Source organism: Phocoena phocoena, chromosome 5, assembly GCF_963924675.1.
Source record: "Phocoena phocoena chromosome 5, mPhoPho1.1, whole genome shotgun sequence".
NCBI lineage: Eukaryota > Metazoa > Chordata > Mammalia > Artiodactyla > Phocoenidae > Phocoena > Phocoena phocoena.
In genome coordinates, this window is record NC_089223.1 from 109,627,073 (window position 1) to 109,651,648 (window position 24,576).

Here is a 24,576-nt window from a genome sequence, read left to right on the forward strand (position 1 = left end):
GTGCCAGGATCCTTTTTGACCTGAGGTGTCCAAACTGAGCGCCACACTCCAGATGTGGCCCAGATCCTGTGGAGAACTAAGTGATTTATTTCCCTTTTTGCACTCAACTTCCCAAATCTTGTTCGTTTTGATAGCAACTACATCACACAGGAAAATCATATAGAGCTAATCAGGGATTAGCATCAGACTTGCCCTAACGAAGTATTAAATGTAAAGTTGCCACAGATCATAGGGTATCCATCCAAGATTTGAAGTGAGAGATCTCTGGGTCTGAGGATTGGGCAGGAACGTAAGGAGTTGGAATAGTTCTCTCAGTCCCTTGTCCCAGGGCCTCTTGTCTCTGCTTCTCTCCACTCTGCTTTTCCTCTTCTCTTGACAACATGGCCTCTTCCAGCCATTTCTGTTTCTGTATAACTTTGGCTTTCCTCTGCTCCAGTGTGCCTTGAAACCAACCTAGCCCAAGTTCCATACAACTTTTCATTTGAAGTACCCACTTCCCCAGCATCCAGCTCAGTGTCTCTCAAATTTTTGTGTCCACAAAATCACACAGAGATCTTGTCAAAAATGCAAAGAATGGTTCAGTAAGTCTAGGAGAAGGAATGTACATTTTTAACAAGTTCCCAGCTGATGTAGATGATGATGGCCCAAAATTCACACTTCGAGTAGCAAATCAATCAGGATTGAGTTAAGTTAAACTTGCTTCTGATGTTTGAGGCTTATGTCTGTTAAGTTAAAATATTCCAGAAAAGAAAAAAATTATGAATTATCTTCTTAAAATAGGTTTTTTGTTTGTTTTTTCGGTACGCGGGCCTCTCATTGTTGTGGCCTCTCCCGTTGCGGAGCACCAGCTCCAGACGCGGGTGTGCAGGCTCAGCGGCCATGGCCCACAGGCGCAGCCGCCCCACAGCATGTGGGATCTTCCCGGACCGGGGCACAGACCCGTGTCCCCTGCATCGGCAGGCGAACTCTCAACCACTGTGCCACCAGGGAAGCCCAGGTTTTTATATTTTAGATTCTATTCGTCTGTCATTTCAGTGAGATGGAAGAAAAGAAAGACTTGTTCTCAATCAGATATCTTAAAGGAACCCTTTACGTTGCATTCTTTATCTTTGTACCAGGCCCTGAACTAGGTGCAGACTTGCAATTACAAATGGTCAAATGCCCCTTTTCAATAGCTTCCCCAGGTGGGTCTGTATGGCCCTTCCAGGGATCTGTGAGTGTAATTTCCAAACTGTGCAAATGATGTCTAGAGGGGAAATATTGTGGTTCAGAACTAAAACCTATACCCGACACCAGAACCCACAGACCTGCTGCAGGATGCCAACTTCCCCACATTACGGATACTGGGAACCATGTCAGCGTTTTATTATTTTTACTCCCTAATCTAGATGCCTACTCCATCGTAGTGATACCTAGTCCAATTAGCTTCAATATTTCTTTAGTTTTAAGTACATAGGTAGTTTCTGGAGACTGAAGTATTTGAGTGAGTGTGCAATGAGAGGGGTTGACGGGGATATAATGAGACAGGATAATGAGAAATTTCTCTGGCAGGAGACTGGGGAGGGTAACGAAGTGATTCTACCTTGGGGAGCCTAGGAAGAAACCCTATAGCTGTTCATTTCAAGCCTGGCTTGTCAGAGTTGGTCCTATCATTCATTCAGTTTTAAAAAACTAGTCCTAGAAAAACCACATGATCCATTTGGGGTTTGCAAGAGGTCTTCTATAATTCAGCAAATGGGCACATTAATTTAATCAGAAACTTGGCTTCCTTTCCATCTCTTCGATTTTGCCAATTAAGAGGCATAGCCATGATGGATAGCTTCATTTAGGATGCAAAGAAAATCAAAGTACTCTGGGAGATTTGTTAAGCCAAAAATACACTCACGTGGGACCATTGTAGAGATCAGTTTTCAAGCCCATGAAAAATAAATGGAAGTGTCTTTGTGTGAATCTGCCAGCATCTGTACCACTGCATTATGCATGATCCCAGTCATGTTCGTCTGTTCATCACACGGTTTCAACAAGAGTTTTCCATTTTACCAAATGGGAGAGATCAAGACAGAATCCATAGTTTCCTTACTCTGGTTTTCTTGGCAGGATCCTCTCTTGTCCTTTTTTTTTTTTTTTTTTTTTTTTAGCGATCTGTAATTTATATTTGGCTATAGCCACAGAGATTTGCCTCTTCCCTTAGAAGGCAGTTTTGAAGGCTTATAGTCTTAATGTTTGCTCAATAATTTTTCTTTTTGCATCACTGTCATTTTTTAAATTTCAAATAAACTTGTTATCATTAGTTTGTCTAAGAGTAGATCTCATCTAGGTAGTTAATAAGTATAACTTTCATGTAGATATTATAAGAAGAAGAAACATTGATCTGATTCCTACCCTCTATTAGTTTATACACATATACACAGATATAAAGCAAATAGCAATCTGGGTTTCTTTTTTCCTAAAAGCAATTAATTTATTCATTTTAGTGCTAGATTATGTAAAATGGAAGCTTGCATTTGAATTACAATTCTAATAAACAGAGTCATTATCATTGCCTAATTAGAACAATTTCTGCATTTTATAGGCATTGAATTTTTTTTGGATACCATAGCAAGTAACAAGCCCATGTGCTATTTTTTTTTCTACACAAATTTAATCTATGCTAATAGCTATTCAAACTCTTTCAGACTGCTGAATATTTGTTGTTAGTGCTTTTCTTCTCTTGATCAAGATAGTAATTGTCATGGCTTAAAAAATAATCATTTTGTTTATTCTGCCTAGCTCCAAATCTTCTATTCTAATTTGTTTTATATTGCTTGCTCTGCTTCTCTAGCATTCTCAATTTCTTTTGATTAAGGACTATTGTTTAAACCTTGTGAATGACAGTCATTTATTTGTCACACAAATATATTTTAGTCCAGATCACTACTGGTATGGGTTGCTATTGGATTCAAATATTTGATAACTGCATACTATAACTGAAACTTTAACAGTATCTCAGGCAATGGTTTAAGTGGCGGCACCTATAAAACTTACAAAGTTCCATAATGATCAGCTTTCATTTTTTTCCATCATGCTGTTAAATTAGAGACATATTTGTTCAGTGACCAAGACGTCCAAAAGCCAAATCCCTCTCTTTTCCTAAAGAATGACCTTCCTGAAGGAGAATAGAGCTCATCTACAAAATTTTAGTCAGTTGTTCCTTTGTTTCAGGAAAGCTTGGAATTGAGACAAATAGGAGAAAATGTGTAATTTGTGACTTGAAAAGCGAAGAGATGTGTATGAACCTGAACCACAACTTTTTCAGTCAGCTTTATAGGCTTAAACAGAGCTGGAAAGATGTTCTTCTGCAAATCTAGATGTCAAGAAAAAGCAAGTTTCTGCTCCAGCAGTGTTTGCAGGCTCTGAACACGTACCACTGGAGGGAGATGAAGTGCTTTCAAGTGGTAGCTAAGTGAACAGTTTATTTTAACGGTTAGGTATTTACTTTTCATCCAACATTTAATTATGGAAATTTTCAAAATGCAGCCGATTGGAAAGAATTTTACAGCGAACGGCCATAAACCTACCACCTAGATTCTCCATCGACATCACACTGTACTTGCTTCATCACATATCTAACCTTCTAGCCACCCCTTGATGGAGCCATCGATTCATCTTATTTTTAATGCATTGCAGACACCGGTGCATTTCCCCTAAAACCCTTCTGCATGCAGGTTATTAATGAGTTCAATATTTGTTTATAGCTTCTTTTTCTTTTTGGGGTTTTTTTTGCATTTTTTAATGTTTTTATTTTATATTTGGATATAGTTGATTTACAATGTTGTATTAGTTTCAGGGGTACAACAAAGTGATTCAGTTATACATATACACATATCTATTCTTTTTCAGGTTCTTTCCCACGTAGGTTATTACAGAATATTGTGTAGAGTTCCCTGTGCTATCCAGTAGGTCCTTACTGATTATCTATTTTGTTTATTTTTCTATATTAGTAAAATTTACTGAGTTTGACAAAATGAATATATATACCTATGTAGCCCAAACTCTTGTAAAATACAGAATAGTACCATCACCCCAGAAAGCTCCCTTATGCCTGTTCCTCCTTCGTCTCTGTCCCCATCTCATCCCCAGGTAACCACTGTTCTGGTTTTTTTTCACCATAGATAAGTTTACCTATTCTAGAACCTCAATTAACTGGAATCATATGATATGTATTCTTTTGTGTAAGACTTCTTTCACTCAGCTTAATTTTTTTCTTCATTCATTTTTCTGTGTACATTGGTAGTTTATTCCCTTATGTTGCTGAATAATATTCTGTTAATAGACCACAGTTTGTTTATCCGTTCTCTTGTCTGTTTCCAGTTTACCATCATGAATAAAGCCTCTATAAGCATTCTTACGCCAGTCTTTTTGTGTAAATACATTTTTATTTCTCTCAGGTAGGATTCTAACTGCCAGGTCATAGGCTAGGTGTATCTTTTAGTTTTATAAGAAACAGATTTTTTCTATACTTTAGAAAAAATATAAAACGCTTGTACCATTTTATATTTCCACCAATAATGCATGAGTGGTTTGGTTGTCCTATTGTCAGTCTTTTTAATTTTACCCTTTCTGGTGACATGAGTGTTATCTCATTGTAATATGATTTCCCAGGTGCTTATTTTTAATATGTTTTAGGAAAAAGACGATTAGAACACCAACTCCATGAGTTCAGGTACTTCAGGCTGGAGTCAGGGCCAATAAATAGTGAGTCAATTTAAGATCAAGTTCAATAAAAATACCAAGTAAATAATAGTTGAGGTGTTGTATGGATATAGAAAATTTGTGAATAAGTGAAGCTTAAGAAATACTGCTATAGAGGATCTTTTTTGAGACTTCCTCTATTTCCAAGGCTTTTCTTTTCTTTTTTTGGATCGAGTCAAAAACTCAACATGTAAAAATCTTTAAGACATTTCAATTACCTTTACCCACTACAGAGTCATTGAGTTCTGAGATTAGAATTCTATGTAAACCTGGAGTGAAAAAGATTTCAGCATCATCCTTGCTTTTGAAACCATGCTTTAAGCAGTCTAATTGTATAAAATGGCAACAAAAGAAAACTATTATAAAGGCAAAATAGCAAGGTAGACGTTAGTACCCATTGGAGCCAGCCTGCTAGACTTGCCCCTCGGTTCCACCACTTACTAGCTGTGTAAAGCTGCCAAATTATTTTCTTCTCTGTGTTTCAGTTTCCTCATCTATAAAATGTGGGTGGTAATAGTAACAACTTCATATGAAGCTGTGAGGAATACATAAATGAAAACATGTAAATAGCATATAGTAAGTATCATATAAGTGTGAGCGACTATTATTTTTGTTGTTGTAGGAGAACCAATCAGCCCAAAGAAGGGAAAGATTCCTGTAGGCCAAATGGGGAATGAGGCAGGGGAGTAGATACCTCTAGAAAGCAGAAAGCCCTGTGCCTTCGGAAATGGGCACTATCTTATTATCAGCCTGGGGCTCGTTTCTCCTTATTGCTCTTTCTTTGGGCAACAGCGTTTCCCAGTTATCAGCTTAGATGGGGCTGAGCTCATCTCCTGGCCATGTGATCCAGGCCTGGCCAATCAGCATTTCTCATCCCTAAGTTTACATTGACTGGCCCCAGAGATGAACACTTGATCTCAATCAGGATAATAATACTCTATCCTGGGATTTCTGCAGGGGCTCTTGAGAGAGTTACTCCCTCTCTTTTTGCCAGAGATGCGAAGCTGATAAGCCATAATGATGGTGCAGCTGGGAGTCATTTTGCCACCCCCTGGGGAGAGCCTGCCAGAGACGGAATCCCACAAAGAGAAATGCAACACTGGGGAGTGAGAGCGAGAGTGAGAGAGGGAGGGAGAGGAAGAGAGAGACACAGAGAGACAGAGACGGAGAAAGATCACTGACATTTTAACAACTGGCCCCAGCTATACTGATCTGACCTTACCATCTGTGGACTATTCAGTACCTTTTTCGCCTAAGCCATCGTGAGCTCGGTTTCTGTTATTTGTGGATCCTGATGGATACATCTCTTATAATCAAGGGCACATTTTTGCAAGATAATTTCTTTGAGTTTCGGAGGCTTTGCTGTGTTTACGTAAATATCTTTCTCCACTGAAACTTCTGTAGGTTGTTTGTGTAGGCTACGCGGAGACACTGCCAGAGCGAGGTTTACGAAATCCCCCAACAGATCAGGAGGCAGGTGTAGAGAGAAATGATGCCAATCAGTTTATTGTGTAGCAGCCGTGGAAAGCAGGAGGAGACCCTTCGTTCTCAGGGTCATCTGGATTCGGTGGAGCAGAGTGGGATGGGGGCGTGGGGTAGGGTAGGATTCTTGGGCAAATCTACCCCCCATAGATATTTCCCTGGCACTCCCCATGGGATGGGGAGATAAGAGATCTGCTTTCCTTTCCTTCTCTTTTCTCAGTCCACTTCTCTCAGTTGTTGCTACTCAGACTACTAGACCTGTGCCTCCAGGAGTCCTCAACACTTTTTGATAACATTCTGATAACAATACTCCCTTATATTCCTGGACAAATATGCAGTAAAAAACATGATGTAATCATCTGATTTCAATCAGCCCAGCCATCTGGAAAAGGTGCCTTTCAATCATTTGGTTGAACTGGCACTCAGCCTAAGATGACCACATCTATATTTAGTGACGTCCTAATCACAGTGTCGGTAAGTATGGCTTCTCATTGCAAAGCTGGATAATTGTACTTATTCCTGTTAACATCTCATGTGCCTCAAAGAGTAATTACAGATAATGAGAAAATTTAGAAACCAAGGATTGTGCTTATTACTGAGTGACGAATGGAGGGTGCTTGAAAAGTGTCATGGGGGTTAATTAACCAGGACTGACACTGCCTGCTCGTGCACAGCTCAAGGAGGCACGGTGTGAGCTCTTGCGTGGTACACGCCATCGTCACTCCACACGGGCCTCACTTATGGAACCCCAGCTACTTGGGGAAATGGAGGGAAGTGGTGCTGAGGAATAAGTGGGTTCAAGAGAGTGGGGACAGAAAGCAGTAAAAGTAACTTGGGATGATTAACAAGAATTTTCTAGCTCTGGCCCACTCTCTCCTCACTTTGTTTATACTTTTCTTTTTTTTGCGGTACGTGGGCGTCTCACAGCTGCAGCCTCTCCCGTTGCGGAGCACAGGCTCCGGACGCGCAGGCTCAGCGGCCATGGCTCACGGGCCCAGCCGCTCCGCGGCATATGGGATCTTCCCGGGCCGGGGCATGAACCCGTGTCCCCGGCATCGGCAGGCGGACTCTCGACCACTGCGCCACCAGGGAAGCCCTATTCATTTATTTTTATGTTCAATTCGTTCCTTCAAAAAATGTTGAGACTCTACTTATGTTGCAGGGACTGCACAGAATGCTGGGTATAAAATGACCCACCCTCACAGAGTATTAGACCATCTGGGGACTAGAATGGTGATGATGAGGACAGAACCTGCTTATAGTGTGAGATGCTAGACTCTAACCTGGTCTGCCAGGGTGCAGACAGATGTCCCTGAGGATCTGACACTGAAGCTGAGACGGGAAGGAGGAGAAGGGCGAGTTTGACAGGAGGAAGAGAGAGGTAGAAAGACCACTTCTGACCACAAGAACAGGTGAACGTGGAGGCCCTTGGATGGGGAGCAGCTGGCTCCTTGGAAGAACTGAGAACATACCAGAATGATTGAAGGAAGGGGAACAAGGCAATGGTGGCTGGAGCTGTGAGCTGGAGCCGGTGAGTCTTTCTTGGTCCTGTGTCGGAGGCTAAACTTCATCTAAAAGCTGGCAGGCTTAATGGGAAATTGTAAGTTTTCTTATGATTGGACCTTATCTAGTGTTAGATACACGTGAGATTCTTTTCCTTTCATTCTGTAGTTTTAATCCCTGTGAATAAAAATGAGGTAGAGGAATTTATGAGGCAAAAGAATTAGTAAGTAAGCCAACAAGGACAGAGAACTTCTAGAATAAGTTGATATTTATAAGGTAGTAACGAATTTTAGAACAATGTGGTGATTAAGAGCAGGAGCTCTGATCTCAGGTAATCAACTTCAAGCCCAGCTTTTTTCAATCACTAGATGTGTGACTGAATATGTTGTTTAACTTTCCTCTTGTTTTCTCTTATCTGTAAAACAGAGACAATATTAACTACTTCATAGGGCTGTTGTGAGGATTATGATATAATGCATTTAAGCAAGGTGTCTGGTAAATAGCATATGACCAATTGTTAATTAACACAAACATTTTAGTGGGAACTTATCTTTCCCACCGTAATAGATTGTGAAAAATTTCATGTTTATTGTAATATATACCATTTTATAAATTCATACGTGACAAATGACAGAAAACCAAGTTCACACACGAACAGTAGATAATATATAGATGTTTTGGAAGGCAATCTGAAGGATTAGAAGCTTGGATAAGAATGAATAAATAAGGAATTAATTACAGTTAAATTGTGATAGAATTTAAATATAATAAGACAAACAGCCAGGTTTAAATGGGTAAATAAACAGAGATGTTAAAAGAAAGGCAATAAGCCTTTTCAGGGGATTCAAAAAGCAATAAAGAGAATTTTAATTGATGCTTGAAAGCAAAGGGGCAGAGAGAAGAGCAGGACAACTAACAAATATCTTCAAGGGCCAGGGAAGTAACACGACCACATAATTCTACCGCATGTAACAGACTAGGGAGTTGTGGGCTCTGCATAGAAGCATTCAAATCACAAACTACATGTATAAGAAAAATCATGCTGACCAAAACAGTTTGCTACCCCAGGAATAAAGTGATGTCTCTCAAATGAACGGAAAGTAGCAGTGGAAACCCTGAACGAATCCTTTCCACGGCATGAGTCCTGTTCCGCACCCTCCTGTCTTCCCTGATCCACATCCCTGCCCCGCCAGCATCCATTGGCGCCTACTGATTCATGTTAGCCTGGCCCTGTGGTGCTTGGGAAGACAATCCCCCTCTATCCTGGCAAACCCAGCAGTTCCTTGGTTGATTATGCTGAGATTTGACCCTAATTGTGGGTGTGATGGCCAAGAGGGAATATGGGGGGCAGATCACGACAAGGGCAAGCAGTGAGGCAGCTGAAAAAGCGAAACCTCTTCAAGTAAGAATGTGTGTGTTTGGGGAGGGGCCTCCACCGCAAGTCCCGGGAGTTCATAGGAATCTGGAGGGGGTCTGTCCAGGTTCTCAAGTGCATCTACCCAGAGATCCCCATGCCAGTTCTCAGGCTCCCGCTTCTTCCCCATCAAGGCCCTGACTTTGGTCTTTGCTGGGAATCCAACCCTCTCTCAACTTCTGCTGTTCTTACCATTAAGTCTTCCAGCTGCAGGAGATGAGAGTCATTGTAAAAAGCTGCCAGAGGTTCCTTGTTTTCTTGCTCTCATACTTTGCTTTAAACTGTTAATCAATAGACCTGCCAGTCACTTTCTCTTGTTTAAATTTCCCAGGCCTTACAGTTACTCTTTCCCACATACCCTAAATGCCTATCTCATTGAACCAGTTAATGGGCCGCTTTCCACCCAAATCCCAACCCGGTTCTCCACAGGTAAAGGTCTTAGCAATCACCAAGCTGGGAACTAGCAGCCCTCCACCTCCCACCAGTGACGTGAGCCTCCTTTCCAACTGGCCAGGTAGGGATGCAGAGCGTTCCACCCTCAGCGTTGCTTCCTGGGACCAAATGCAATACCACCCCTCTTAGGTTGGATTCCCTGGAAGGAGCTTGATGCGCAGTTTCTTGTTCAGGTTATTTATTGCAAGAAAGCTTTCTGGAGAAGAGGAGTAAAGGAATCAGGGATAGGGCAGAGAGGAAAAACTAAACAAGGGTGTGATGTAAGCTAGAGACCAGCTTTCCGCTGTGGAAGATCTGGGGCAGGAATTGCACTGCAGGACCGACCCCCCCCCACCCCGGGGTGAGTGGGCCCATCTTTTGTTTCAACATCAGTCGTTAACTGATGGCGGTCCGCGTTGTCTGTGCCCACGCCCACAGCCCCAGTACACACGCAGAGAGAGTGGGCAGTTCTCCAGTGAGTTATCAGCTGCTGAATTGAATTTCTAGGCCCGAGGTGGAGCCCCCCCTTCCTGGGGTGCCGCATCAGCAAACAGACACTTAGATAACTTGTGTGTCCCTGTAAATGCTTCGCTTGACCGGAAATGCAGTGTATCCAGCCAGCCAATCCCCTAACGCCAAGCCAACTCTGGACTCTACTTATTTCCTTGTTCTCACCCTGGACCAGGTTGACTACGTGGCCCCTGCCAATCAGATGTTTTCTATTTGTCTCTTCCTTGTTCGTTCCTTTTTATCCTCTGAAAGCTTCCTGGCTTCTGACCCAATTTTCAGTTCTTCAAGTGGAGACTGGCTGCTTCATGACATTGTTTGTGTCACTGACATTGTTTTCCTTAATCATCCTTTAACACAGCAGCTGGGGGGGAGGGGCGCTCCGGGTGGTAGTGGGTGGGGCGCCAGCAACCTCCCTCAAGGCTGTCGTTACTATCATGATGGATGATATTATTGAAGAGCAGTTTGTAGTTTTACAACTGGAAAAATTTTCCCTTTCACGGTTGATGTGAAGCTGACGGTAGCTCTTTTCTTTCTTTCTGCTAAAGGCAATGTTTTCCTTAATGTTAGGCCGGAATGTTCTAACTGGAAAAGTCTTTTAATTTGAAGGGGAAAAGCAAGTGAAATTTATTAAATAGAGTGTTAATAAAAAGGTGTATGGTAGTAATTTTTCTCTTTTTCCCCACAGGCCTCCTAACGCATTCCCCTGACACTCCTCTCCTAAGCGTGTTTGTCTGCTGGTTTCTGAGGTAAGAAAACATTTTTTTTTGCTCAGCTGTAATCCAGGCAAAATTTCCAAGTTTGTGAATTAATCCACTGTCTCCTGCTTACAGCTAGCTAAGAAGGATACAGTATCATATTATATATTTACCAAAATACACACTTCAATATGTGAACCAGAATTAATTTACATTTTGGGTAGAAAAATCCATTTTGCCTCAATCATGTCATGTAAGCACCTGAGAAATTGTTTTTCTGAAAGCTGCTGGGCAACTTCCAGAGTGATCTATGGAACTATAAATGTGAATCTATTTGTAATTGACAAGCAAATAAGTCTCAGGCATGTTCTTAGGGTTTCAAGCTACTCTGACTAGTCCTCATGGCAGAAAAGGAAAAAAAGTACTTTTCTGAAGGTAACTTTCATTTTCTTCCCACATTCGGCATACGTGAAGGAATTTAGGGGAAATTTTGCATTTAATGAAACCCATTTATAAATTTTTCTTATGAAAATAGTATAGTGGTTGCAGCAATCATGGGGACAGGAAGTGCTCAATCTCTGTTCAAGTCTTTGGTTGTCAGTATTAGAAGTGAGAGCTGCTGAGGTCTGTGGTATAGGAGGCGTGGGCTGAAGAATCTTGTTAAAAGGGAGACTTATACATTTCAGCGTAAGTCTAAGACCACAAGTAGATACGACCTTTCAGGGAAAAAAGTGCCGAAGAGGTGGATTGCTTCCCCTGCCAGGAGAGAGAATTTTTGTACAGCTCTCCGGAGAGCAATCCTGATCCAGCAGGGGTTTGATTGATTTGCAACCGGATAGGTAATCACTTGAAGAAAGTGTTCCAGAAATATTTGGAAGTTATGGTTTCTCTATTGGACTGCCTTGAAAATTTGTGTCCCCACAGGTGCTGTGTGATCTGTAAAAAATGTAGTGGCTCATGAGCTTTTGGTGGTGGGTGATGAAGGGTGATGGTGATATGCTGAAAGAAATCAAAATTCTTTTTTTGGTCAGGAATGGTAGCTTGGTTTGATGTATACTAGCTCATATTTACTGAGGGCTCAGGCTGTACCAAGCAGTATCTAAGAACTTAAATGTATTTACTTATGAGGGAGGTACTTTTACTAACCATGTTTGATAGATAAGGAAATTGAGGCAAAGAGAGGTTAAGTAACTTGCCTATAGTTACATAGCTAATTAGTGATAGAGTAAGATTTATATCTAGCTACTTTAACTCCAGAGCACATGCTCTTTACTGTTTTGCTACACGGCCTCCAAGGGCATAACCATAACCAGGAGGAGGCATTATAGGCTTACATCATTCAGGTTACTTTGAAGCGAGACAGTGTCCCAGCAAAGAAGTTAAGTGAGGAATTGGATTATCTTCTGGTGAATTCAGTCAATCCTATTTGTCAACCCATCTATTTTGAAACAGTCAAGTTGTTGATGATGGTGTCTAAGTCCTCAATTGCTGCTTGTTTGGGTTTCTTTCACCTGGTTTCCTAAATTCTCCACTTCATTGTATTGATTGAGTTTGTACCAGCTAAAAAGAACCAAAGTGCAGTGAAGCAAATGAAGTAGCCTGGATCTAACCTTGAGCGTATTTCTCTTTGCCAACGTGGAATTTGGAGACACGTGTGTAACTTTAATTGGGAAAAAGTTGGAGTCAACATGACCCTCAGAGATCATCTCGAGATGAGGAATCTGAGATTGACTGAGGGTCAGAGACTTGCACAGCATCACACACAGTGGTTAACAGAGGGGCTTCAAGGGAACCTAGGATGCTTGCTTTCTAGAACAGAGCTCTTTCCACAACGGTGCCCTGTGACCTGAAGAAGCTGAAAAGTAACAGTGAAGAGTAACAGCTCTGGTGACAAGGCATTTGCTCAAAAGAGGCAGAATCCAATAGTGAAACTGTCCTATTAGAAGTCTCCTGGGCCATTCATCCAGAGAGAGCCCTCGGGGAGGAATACGTTTGGTTCACATTTACTCTTTGGTACAATAGATGCCTGACAATGAGGTGGCTGGGGCTGGTTAGGATGGTGATAACGACAAGTTGGCAACCAAAATAAGAATAATCCAGATTTATAACTTGAAACCTGACCCAAACCACAGTGTAAAACAAGGGACTCTCAAATGCCAAGGACCTCAAGGGATTTGATATCTCGGGAAATTAGGCCAATCTCCTCTTCATATGTCTAAGTCTTTTGAAGAGATCATGATACTGTAATCCTACCTTTGACAGTTGTGGAATAGTTCAATTGTGATTGATTTAAAGTCACAGGAAAAGTATCCTATCTCTAAAAATTAATTTAAAACGTCACAGCCCAAAAGACTAAATGTTAGTATCTCATGTTTCTAGGCACATAAATATTTACTGACCAAGTAAGTGTTTGCTCTAGCCAGTACATTACATCCCTGGCTAATCCTTATCTATTTTTATGTGAAATAAAAATTTTAAATTATGATCAAAACACTTCTTTTAAGTTACTTAACTAACATTTAATTAAATAATTGCTGGTTAGTATCATTTGCATAATAGTTTTTGGACTGCTTTGTACAATTTCTTTAAAGTCTTTTTTTTTTTTTTTTTTTAAGATGTTGGGAGTAGGAGTTTTAGTAATTTATTTATTTTTGCTGTGTTGGGTCTTCGTTTCAGTGCGAGGGCTTTCTCTAGTTGTGGCAAGCAGGGGACACTCTTCATCGCGGTGCGCGGGCCTCTCTTGTTGCAGAGCACAGGCTCCAGACGCGCAGGCTCAGTAGTTGTGGGTCACGGGCCTAGTTGCTCCGCGGCATGTGGGATCTTCCCAGACCAGGGCTCGAACCCGTGTCCCCTGCATTAGCAGGCAGATTCTCAACCACTGCGCCACCAGGGAAGCCCTTCTTTAAAGTCTTGACTAGGTTTTTGTTAATAGTGAGAACATAACTGTTGCCTTAAGGTTTACATGCCTCTAATATTCTGTACAATTAAGTTTCTGCTTTTCTATTCAGCTCACCTTGTTAGGTGGGGATAAACTATCTTGTACCAACTTAACGGGAATATTGCAGAACCAGTGAGGAAATGCCCAAAGTGCTTTGATAATCTTACTTGTGTGTGCCTGGTGATATTCATTAAAATGTCTTTCGTGAGCAGCACATAAGTGGGTTTTTAGTCTTTGAAATAAGTTGATTTTCAACTTGATAATGTAGTTAAATTCAGCTTCATTTTGAAATGTAAGTATTTTAGAGTAGAAAAAATGGGAAATTTCCCCCACTAAAAGAAACTATGACTTCTTGGAGAAATGCTCGATTCTGGGTCTGGGTCAGGAAAAGCTCAGGTGAGCTTGGGACTTCCTGTTCTGCCCAAAGGAGAGGAAGCTCCCAAAGACGTCTGAGGACACGCCAAAGGGACACAGCAGCCGTTCTAAAGGGCGCCCACTGCCTAAAGACGCGAGGGTGCCCACTGCCTAAAGACGCGATACGTTGAGCAGCCAAAAAAGAATAATGACTACAATTGTTGAAACATGTGGAAAATATAAAAAATCCATGAGTTCATTGCTTTTTTTCCGTAAAAGCACCAAATAGCAGATGCCGCCGGTGCTACGGGAGGCCCCGGGGGCCCTGGAATGGGAGGCCGCGATGGCTTCCGCGCAGGCTTCTGCAGCGGTGTCCGGGGCCGGGGCCGCGGCCGCGGAGCTCGCGGAGGCAAGGCCGGGGACAAGGAGTGGCTCCCCGTCACCAAGCTGGGCCGCCTGGTCAGGGACGTGAAGATCAAGTCCCTGGAGGAGATCTGTCTCTTTTCTTTGCCCATCGAGGAATCTGAGATCACTGATTTTTCTTGGGGTCATCCCTCATGGAGGAGGTTTTGAAGATCATGCCTGTGCAAAAGCAGACCCGTGCTGGCCAGCGGACCAGGTTCAAGGCATTTGTCGCCATCGGGGATTACAACGGACGTGTTGGTTTGGGTGTGACGTGCTCTAAGGAGGTAGCCATTGCGATCCGTGGGGCCATCATTCTGGCCAAGCTCTCCATCGTCCCCGTGCAACGAGGCTACTGGGGGAACAAGATTGGCAAGCCCCGTACCGTCCCCTGCAAGGTGACTGGCCGCTGAGGCTCTCCGCTGGTGCGCCTCATCCCTGCCCCCAGGGGCACTGGCATCGTCTCAGCCCCTGTGCCCAAGAAGCTCCTGATGGTGGCTGGAATTGACGACTGCTACACCTCTGCCAGGGGCTGCGCTGCCACGCTGGGCAACTTGGCCAAGGCCACTTTTGATGCCATTTCCAAGACCTACAGTTATCTCACTCCTGATCTCTGGAAAGAGACGGTGTTCACCAAGTCTCCATATCAGGAATTCACTGACCATCTTGTAAAGACCCACACCAGAGTTTCCGTGCAGAGGACTCAGGCTCCAGCTGTAGCCACCACATCGTTTTCTATAGGAAAAATAAAGTGAATGAAGCTAGTTTAAAAAAAAAAAAAATCCATGAGTTCATAAAGAACGAAAAAAGAAAAAGGAAAAAAGAACCTCAAAACTCATCTGTCACCTTTGGAAGTCACTGCTGTACCAGGCTGATACTCTGATAATCATCATTTAAGGAAAGAATTAAGGATTTATCCTACCTTACCTGTATAGTTTCCTACATAAATTGTATTTTAGAGTGCCCAAATTGCCTGAATTGATGAAGAGTGATTATTTTTTCTTTTCCATTATAGTTTATTCCAAGTTATTGAATATAGTTCCCTGTGCTATACAGTAGGACCTTGTTGTTGATCTATTTTAGATATAGTAGTTTGTATCTGCTAATTCCAAACTCCTAATTTATCCTCCTCCCCCCCCCCCAACCACTTTCCCCTTTGGTAACCCTAAGTTTGTTTTCTATGTCTGTGAGTCTGTTTCCATTTTGGAAATAAGTTCATTTACATCAGTTTTAAGATTCCACATGTAAGTGATATCATGATATTTCTTTTTCTGCCTGACTTCCTTCACATAGTATGATAATCTCTAGGTCCATCCATGTTGCTGCAAATGGCGTTATTTCATCCTTTTTTATGGCTGAATAATATTCCATTTTATCTATATCTGTATCTATATACCACATCTTCATCCACTCATCTGCTGATGGATATTTAGACTGTTTGCATGTCTTGACTATTGTAAATAGTGCTGCTGTAAACATTGGGGTGTATGCATCTTTTCAAATTAGCATTTTCTTTGGATACATGCCCAGGAGTGGGATTGCAGGATCATATGGCAACTCCATTTTTAGTTTTTTAAGGAGCCTCCATACTGTTTTCCATAGTGGCTGCACCAATCTACGTTCCCACCAACAGTGTAGGAGGGTTCCCTTTTCTCCACATCCTCTCCAGCATTTGTTATTTGTAGATTTATTTTTTTAACATCTTTATTGGAGTATAATTGCTTTACAACGTTGTGTTAATTCCTGCTTGTAGATCCCTTAATGATGGCCATTCTGACCAGTGTGAGTTGGTACCTCATTGTAGTTTTGATTTGCATTTCTCTAATAATTAGCAATGTTGAGCATCTTTTCATGTACCCGTTGGCCATCTGGATGTTTTCTTTGGAGAAATATCTATTCAGGTCTTCTACCCATTTTTCGACTGGACTGTTTGATTTTTTGTTATTGAGTTGTATGAGCTGTTTGTATATTTTGGAAATTAAGCTCTTGTCAGTTGCATCATTTGCAAATATTTTCTCCCATTCTGTAGGTTGTCTTTTCATTTTGTTTATGATTTCCTTTGCTGTGCAAAAGCTTATAAGTTTGATTAGGCCCAATTTGTTTATTTTTGCTTTAATTTCTATTGCCTTTGGAGATTGACCTAAGAAAACATTGGTATGATTTATGTCAGAGAATGTTTTGCCTATGTTCTCTTCGAGGAGTTTTATGGTGTCATGTCTATATTTAAGTCTTTAAGACATTTTGTGTTTATCTTTGTGTAGAGTGTGAGGGTGTGTTCTAACTCCATTGATTTACATGTGGCTGTCCAGCTTTCCCAACACCACTTGCTGAAGAGACTGTCTTTTCTCCATTGTATGTTCTTGCCTCCTATGTCCAAGATTAATTGACTGTAGGTGTGTGGGTTTATTTCTGGGCTCTTATTCTGTTCCATTGGTCCATATGTCTGTTTTTGTGCCAATACAGAAATGTGTCTTTATTACTGTAGCTTTGTGGTATTGTCTGAAGTCTGGAAGGGTTATGCCTCTAGCTTTGTTCTTTTTCCTAAGGATTGCTTTGACAATTCTGGGTCTTTTGTGGTTTCATATACATTTTAGGATTATTTGCTCTATTTCTGTGAAAAATGTCATGGGTAATTTAATAGGGATCACATTAAATCTGTAGGTTGCTTTGGGTAATATGGCCATTTTAACAGTATTAATTCTTCCAATCCAAGAGCATGGCATATCTTTCCATTTCTTTGAATCATCTCCAATTTCCTTTATCAATGTTTAATAGTTCTCAGCATATAAGTCTTTCACCTCCTTGGTCAGATTTATTCCTATGTATTCTGCTTTTTTGGGGGGGGGGATGTGATTTTAAAATGGATTGTTTTTATGCATGTGCAGGACCGCAAGGACTCCACCCCCTCCCTGCAGACCAGAATCCTATAAAGAAGCCCCACCCATGGCCTGTCAGGAAAAGCGTGTCCTCGAGAGCTCAAGCTTGCACTTCTCCATTCTTTGATCGAAAAATAAAGCTTTCCTTTGCTTCTGCACTGAAAAAAAAAAAAAAATGGGATTGTTTTTACTTTCCCCTTCTGATGTTTCATTGTTAGCATAAAGAAGTGCAACAGATTTCTGTATGTTAATCCTGTATCCTGCTACCTTGCTGAAGTCATTTATCAGTTCTAGTAGCTCTTGTGTGTAGTCTTTAAGGTTTTCTGTATAGTGTCATGTCATCTGCATATAGTGACAATTTTACCTCTTCCCTTCCGATTTGTTCTTATTTATTTTTTATTGAAGTATAGTTGATTTACAACGTTATGTTAATTTCTGCTGTAGAGCAAAGTGACTCAGTAATACACATATACACATTCTTTTTTATGTTCTTTTCCATTATGGTTTATCCCAGGATATTGAATATAGTTCCCTGTGCTATACAGTAGGACCTTGTTGTTTATCCATTCAATATATAATGGTTTGCATCTACTAACCCCAAATTCCCAGTCCATTCCTCTCTAACCCCCACTCCTCCTTGGCAATCACAATCCTGTTCTCTATGTCTGTGAGTCTGATTCTGTTTCATAGATAAGTTCATTTGTGTCATATTTTAGATTCCACATGTAAATGATATCATATGGTATTTGTCTTTCTCTTTCTGACTTATTTCACTTGGTATGATCATCTCTAGGTCCATCCATGTAGATGCAAATGGCATTATTTCATTCTTTTTTATGGCTGAGTAATTTTCCATTGTATTTATATACCACATCTTCTTTATCCCTTCATCTGTTGATAGACATTTAGATTGTTTCCATATCTTGGCTATTGTGAATAGTGCTGCTATGAATGTAGGGTGCATGTATCTTTTTGAATTAGTTTTGTCTGGTTATATGCCCAGGAGTGTGATTGTTGGATCATAGGGCAACTCTATTTTTACTTTTTTAGGGAACTTCCATACTGTTCTCCATAGTGGCTCTATCAATTTACATTCCCGCCAACAGTGTAGGAGGGTTCCCTTTTCTCCATGCCCTCTCCATCATTTGTTATTTGTAGACTTTTTAATTATGGCCATTCTGACCAGTGTGAGGTGGTACCTCATTGTAGTTTTGACTTGCATTTCTCTAATAAGTAGCAATGTTGAGCATCTTTTCATGTGCCTATTGGCCATCTTTATGTCTTCTTTGGAGAAATGTCTATTTGGTTCTTCTGTTCATTTTTATTTTCTGTTATTTTAACCTTTGTGTTATCAGCAGTAACAAATTAGAAAAAAATCTGATAATAGGAATCCTTCACTAAAAACTTCATTGTGATAAAATTAGTATCAAATTAATCCATTCTTGATTGTTTAAAAAAATCTCAAACCTTTTCAGCAGTGGTCACTAGTGTTGTCAAATATTACAAGGCTTCTTAGGCCATAACTAGTTTTGTACTTCAAATATTTCAATAAGAAATATGGAGGGAAACAAAGTGCTTTTTGTTATTGTTGGAATTTTGTTTATTCTACTTCCATATAAAGTGTAACACATAAAACCGTGGTAGCTGTAATCTGTAGAAATTGCCATAATGTACGTGACATTTTACTTCTGTTCATGGGCTAAATAGTCAGCACAAGGGTCCTTTATTTTATTTTTGTGTAATGGACAATTTGAAGATTCCTTTTTATCTTTATCAAGTGTAATTGAATTTATACTTCTAAAACAGAGATGGATGGATAAAATTCTATCTTTATACAATGAAAGCCATATGGTCTTTTCAGTGAGGGGGAACAAAAACACAGCTTTAGAGTTTCACACAGGAAAACCACATTGGATCAAATAGACCTGACTGACCTTTTTTTTCCTTTAGTTTTTATTTTATATTGGAGTATAGTTGATTAACAATGTTGTGTTAGTTTCAGTACAGTAAAGTGATTCAGTTATACATATAGAAGTATCCATTTTTTTCAAATTCTTTTCCCATTTAGGTTATTACAGAATATTGAGCAGTGTTCCCTGTGATATACAGTAGGTCCTTGTTCGTTATCTATTTTAAATATAGTATGTAGAAGAGAAGTGGTGAGAGGGGGCATCCTTGTCTTGTTCCAGATTTTAGCACTTTCAGCTTTTCATCATTGTGTATTATATTGGCTGTGGGCTTGTCATAAATGGCTTTTATTATGTTGAGATATGTTTCCTCTATACACACTTTGGAAAGAGTTTTTATCATGAATGGATGTTGAATTTTCTCAGATGCTTTCTCTGCACCTATTGAGATGATCATGTGGTTTTGTTGTTTCTTTTGTTGATGTGGTGTATCACATTGATTGATTTGCATATGTTGAACCATCCTTGTAAACTTGAGATGAATCCCACATGGCTGTGGTGTATGATCTTTCTTATGTGTTGTTGGATTCAGTTTGCTAGTATTTTGTTGAGAATTTTTGTATCTATATTCATCAAAGATATTGGCCTGTAATTTTATTTTTATTTTTGTCTGGTTTTGTCTGGTATCTTTGTCTGGTTTTGGTATCAGGGTGATGGTGGCTTCATAGAATATCTTTGGGAGTATTCCCTCCTCTTCAATCTTTTGGAAGAGTTTGAGAAGGATTGGTAAAACTCTTCTTTGTATGTTTGGTAGAATTCACTTGTGATGCCAGCTAGTCCTGGACTTTTGCTTATAGGGAGTTTGTTTTTGTCTTCGTTGTTTGTTTTTGTTTAATTACAGATTGTATTTCACTTTTGGTGATCTGTCTGTTCAAGTTATCCCTTTCTTGATTCATTTTGGTGCGCTGTATGTTTCTAGAAAGTTGTCCATTTCTTCTAGGTTGTCAAATTTATTGGCATATAATTGTTCATAGTATTCTTTTTTGTATTTCTGTGGTATTGGTTGATATTTCTCCTTTTTCATTTCTTATTTTGTTTATTTGGGTGCTGTCTCTTTTCTTCTTGGTGAGCCCAGCCCGAGGTTTGTTAATTTTGTTTACCCTTCGAAAGAACCAGCTCTTGGTTTTATTGACTTTTTTCTATTTTTTTTAACAGATTTTTAAATTTTTAATTTATTTTATTTAATTTTTTTTGGCTGTGTTGGGTCTTTGTTGCTGCGTGCAGGCTTTCTCTAGTTCCAGAGAGCAGGGGCTATTCTTTGTTGTGGTGTGCAGGCTTCTCATTGTGGTGGCTTCTCTTGTTGCAGAGCATGGGCTCTAGGCACACAGGCTTCAGTAGTTGTGGTGTGCGGGCTCAGTAGTTGTGACACACGGGCTATAGGGCGCGCAGACTTCAATAGTTGTGGCGCACGGGCTTAGTTGCTCCACTGCATGTGGGATCTTCCTGGACCAGGGATCAAACCTGTGTCCCCTGCATTGGTATGCAGATTCTTAACCACTGAACCACCAGGGAAGTTCCTCCTATTGTTTTTTTTTTGTTTTTTTGTGTTTTTTTGTGGTGCGCGGGCCTCTCACCGCTGTGGCCTCTCCCGTTGCGGAGCACAGGCTCCGGACATGCAGGCTCAGCGGCCGTGGCTCACGGACCCAGCCACTCCGTGGCACGTGGTATCTTCCCAGACCGGGGCACGAACCCGCGTCCCCTGCATCGGCAGGCAGACTCCCAACCACCGCGCCACCAGGGAAGCCCCTCCTCCTATTGTTTTTTAAATCTCTATTTTGTTTATTTCCTCTCTGATATTTATTATTTCCTTCCTTCTGCTGACTTTAGATTTTGTTTGTTCTTTTTCTAATTATTATAGGTGGTAGGTTAGGTTTTTTATGATTTTTTCTTGTTTTCTCAGGAAGGCTTGTACCACTATGAACTTCCCTCTAGGAACTGCTTTTGCTGCATCCCATAGATTTTGTATGGATGTGTTTCAATTGTCATTTGTCTCAAGGTATTTTTTTAAAATAAATTTATTTATTTTTGGTCTTTGTTGCTGCATGCAGGCTTTCTCTAGTCATGGTGAGTGAGGGCTACTCTTTGTTGCAGTGTGTGGGCTTCTCATTGCGGTGGCTTCTCTTGTTGCAGAGCACAGGCTCTAGGCATTCGGGCTTTAGTAGTTGTGGCTCATGGGCTTGGTAGTTGTGGCTCGCAGGCTCTAGAACACAGGCCCAGTATATGTGGTGCACAGGCTTAGTTGCTCCACAGCATGTGGGATCTTCCCAGACCAGGGCTTGAGAATCCATATCTCCTGCATTGGCAGGCTGATTCTTAACCACTGTGCCACCGGGGAAGACCTGAAGGTATTTTTTTTAATTTCCTTTTTGATTTCCTTGTTGACCCATTGATTTTTTAGTAGCATATTATTTAGTCTCCATGTAATTGTTTTTTTCTCATTTCTTTTCCTGTGGTAGATTTCTAGTTTCATGCTGTTGTGGTCAGAGAAGATGCTTGAAATAATTTCTATGCTCTTAACTTTGTTCAGGTTTGTTTTGTGCCCTAGTATGTGGTCAATCCTAGAGAATGTTCCATGTGTGCTTGAAAAGAATGTGTATTCCGTTTTAACATGTAATGTCCCAAAAATATCAATTAAGTCTAACTTTTCTATTGTATCATTTAGGATCTCTGTTGCCTTACTGATTTTTGGTCTAGAAGACCTGTCCATTAATGTGAGTGCATTGTTAAAGTCTCCTACTATTATTGTATTCTCAACAATTTCTCCTTTTATGTCTGTTAGTATTCATTTTATGTATTTTGTTGCTCCTATATTAGGTACATATATGTTGATGAGTGTAAAATCCTCTTCTTGTATTGATCCTTTTACCATTTTATAGTGTCCTTCATATTTCTTTACAGCCTTTGTTTTAATGTCTATTTTGTCTGACATGAATATTGCAACCCCTGCTTTCTTGTTATTTCCCTTTGCATGAAATATCTTTTTCCATCCCCTCACTTTTAATCTATGTGTATCCTTTGCCCTAAAGTGGGTCTCTTGTAGACAGCATATTGTAGGCTCTTGTTTTTTTTTATCCAGTCTGCCCCTCTATGTATTTTGATTGAAACATTAGTCCATTGACATTTAAGGTAATTATTGATAATTATTGCCATTTTAAACCTTGTTTTCCAGTTGATTCTGTTTCTTTTTTGTCCCTTTCTTTTTCTTTTTTTTGTGCATTTTGATGATTTCCTTTTATGCTTCCCTTCTTTTTGGTTTTTGTGAATCTATTGTATGTTTTTGATTTGTGGTTACCCTGTTTTTCAAGTATATTAACTCCTTCCTATATCTGCTTACTTTAGACTGATACTCATATAGGCTCAAACACCTTCTAAAAAAAAAAGAAATCTACATTTTCTTACTCTCCTCCTCCACATTTTATGATTTTGATGTCCTCTTTTACATCTTTATGTTTATCCTTTTGCTGTTCCTTTTGTTATCATCACTTTCACAAATAGAGTTTTTCTTTTTGATCTGTATACTGGCTTATTTAAGTGATTTACTTTCCAACTGTGATTTCCTCTTTTCTATATCTTCTTGCTTCTTTTCTATTTAGAGAATACCTTTCAATATTTCTTTTAGGATAAGTTTAGTATTGCTGTATTTTTTAGTTTTTGCTGGTCTGAGAAATTGTTTATCTCTCCTTCTATTCTAAATGATAATCTTGCTTTGTAGAGTATTCTAGGTTGCATACTTTTCCCTTTCAAGACTTTGAATATATCTTGCTACCCTTCTGGCCCACAGTTTTTCTGTAAACAAATCAGGTGATACCCTTATGGGGGTTCCATTGTAACTAACTCTTTGTTTTTCTCTGCTGCCTTTAGAACCCTCTTTATCTTTAACTTGCCATTTTTATTATAATGTGTCTTGGTGCAGGTCTGTTTGGGTTCATCTTGTTTGGGACACTCTGTGCTTCCTGTGTCTGGATATCTGTCTCCTTCTTTAGGTTTGGGAAGTTTTCAGTCATAATTTCTTCAAATACATTTTCAATCCCCTTTTCTCTTTTTCATCCTTCTGAAATCCTTATTATGTGTAGATTGGCACACTTTATATTATCCCATAGGCCTCTTATATTGCTTTCATCTTTTTCATTGGGTGATTTACATTATTCCATCTTCCAGATCACTTAGTTGATCTTCTGCATATTCATTGCCTTTAGCTCAGCTTTCGTCTCAGCAAACAAATTTTCTAATTTTTCTTGGTTCCTCCTTACAGTTTCTAGTTCCTTTTTACAGTAATCTACATTTATGTTGATAGCTTTTCTTAATTCCTTCAGTATTTTCATTACCTCCTTTTTTTCCCCATGTAATTAATTTTTTTATCTTGATCTTTTGTTAGCACGTTTATGAATTCATCAGTTTTCCATTAGAGTTCTGAAAATGCTTATTCATTCAGTTCATCAATATAGTCAGTTACCAGAAACCTGTACTTGTCAGAGTCTTTTCCATGAATTCCTTGTCAATGAAATCCTTTTATAGGAACGTTTTTGCAAAAGCCTCAGAGTACACCCAGAACTGTCTGTAAATGACAAAAGACTTAAAAATGACCACGGTTAAAGATTTGATGAAAGTTCATAATAATGCAATTGACAAGGAAATTTAGTTATTTCTGAGATGTACATTTTAAATTAATAACTAGAATTATGACTCATAACATTATACCAGAACATATAAGATTTATAGAAATTTCATGTAATGTCTGAAACATTTATATTAACATATTTCCATACAAATAACCCAAAGAAAGATTAGTATTTGTTTGTTTGTTTGTTTATTTATACTGCAGGTTCTTATTAGTCATCAATTTTATACACATCAGTGTATACATGTCAATCCCAATCGCCCAATTCAGCACACCATCATCCCCACCCCACCGTGGTTTTCCCGTCTTGGTGTCCATATGTTTGTTTGCTACATCTGTGTCTCAACTTCTGCCCTGCAAACCGGTTCATCTGTATCATTTTTCTAGGTTCCACATACATGCATTAATATATGATATTTGTTTTAATCTTTCTGACTTCACTCCATATGACAGTCTCTAGATCCATCCACATCTCAACAAATGACATGATTTTGCCCCTTTTTATGGCTGAGTAATATTCCATTTTATATATGTACCACATCTCCTTTATCCATTCATCTGTTGATGGGCATTTAGGTTGCTTCCATGACCTGGATATTGTGAATAGTGCTTCAATGAACATTGGGGTGCATGTGTCTTTTTGAATTATCGTTT

General features: G+C 39.9%; 1 pseudogene; it reads left to right on the forward strand.

The window, feature by feature from the left end:
* The first annotated feature begins 9,040 nt into the window (after positions 1–9,040).
* LOC136123239 (small ribosomal subunit protein uS5 pseudogene) lies at positions 9,041–15,216 on the forward strand (annotated as a pseudogene).
* Positions 15,217–24,576: the final 9,360 nt, after the last annotated feature.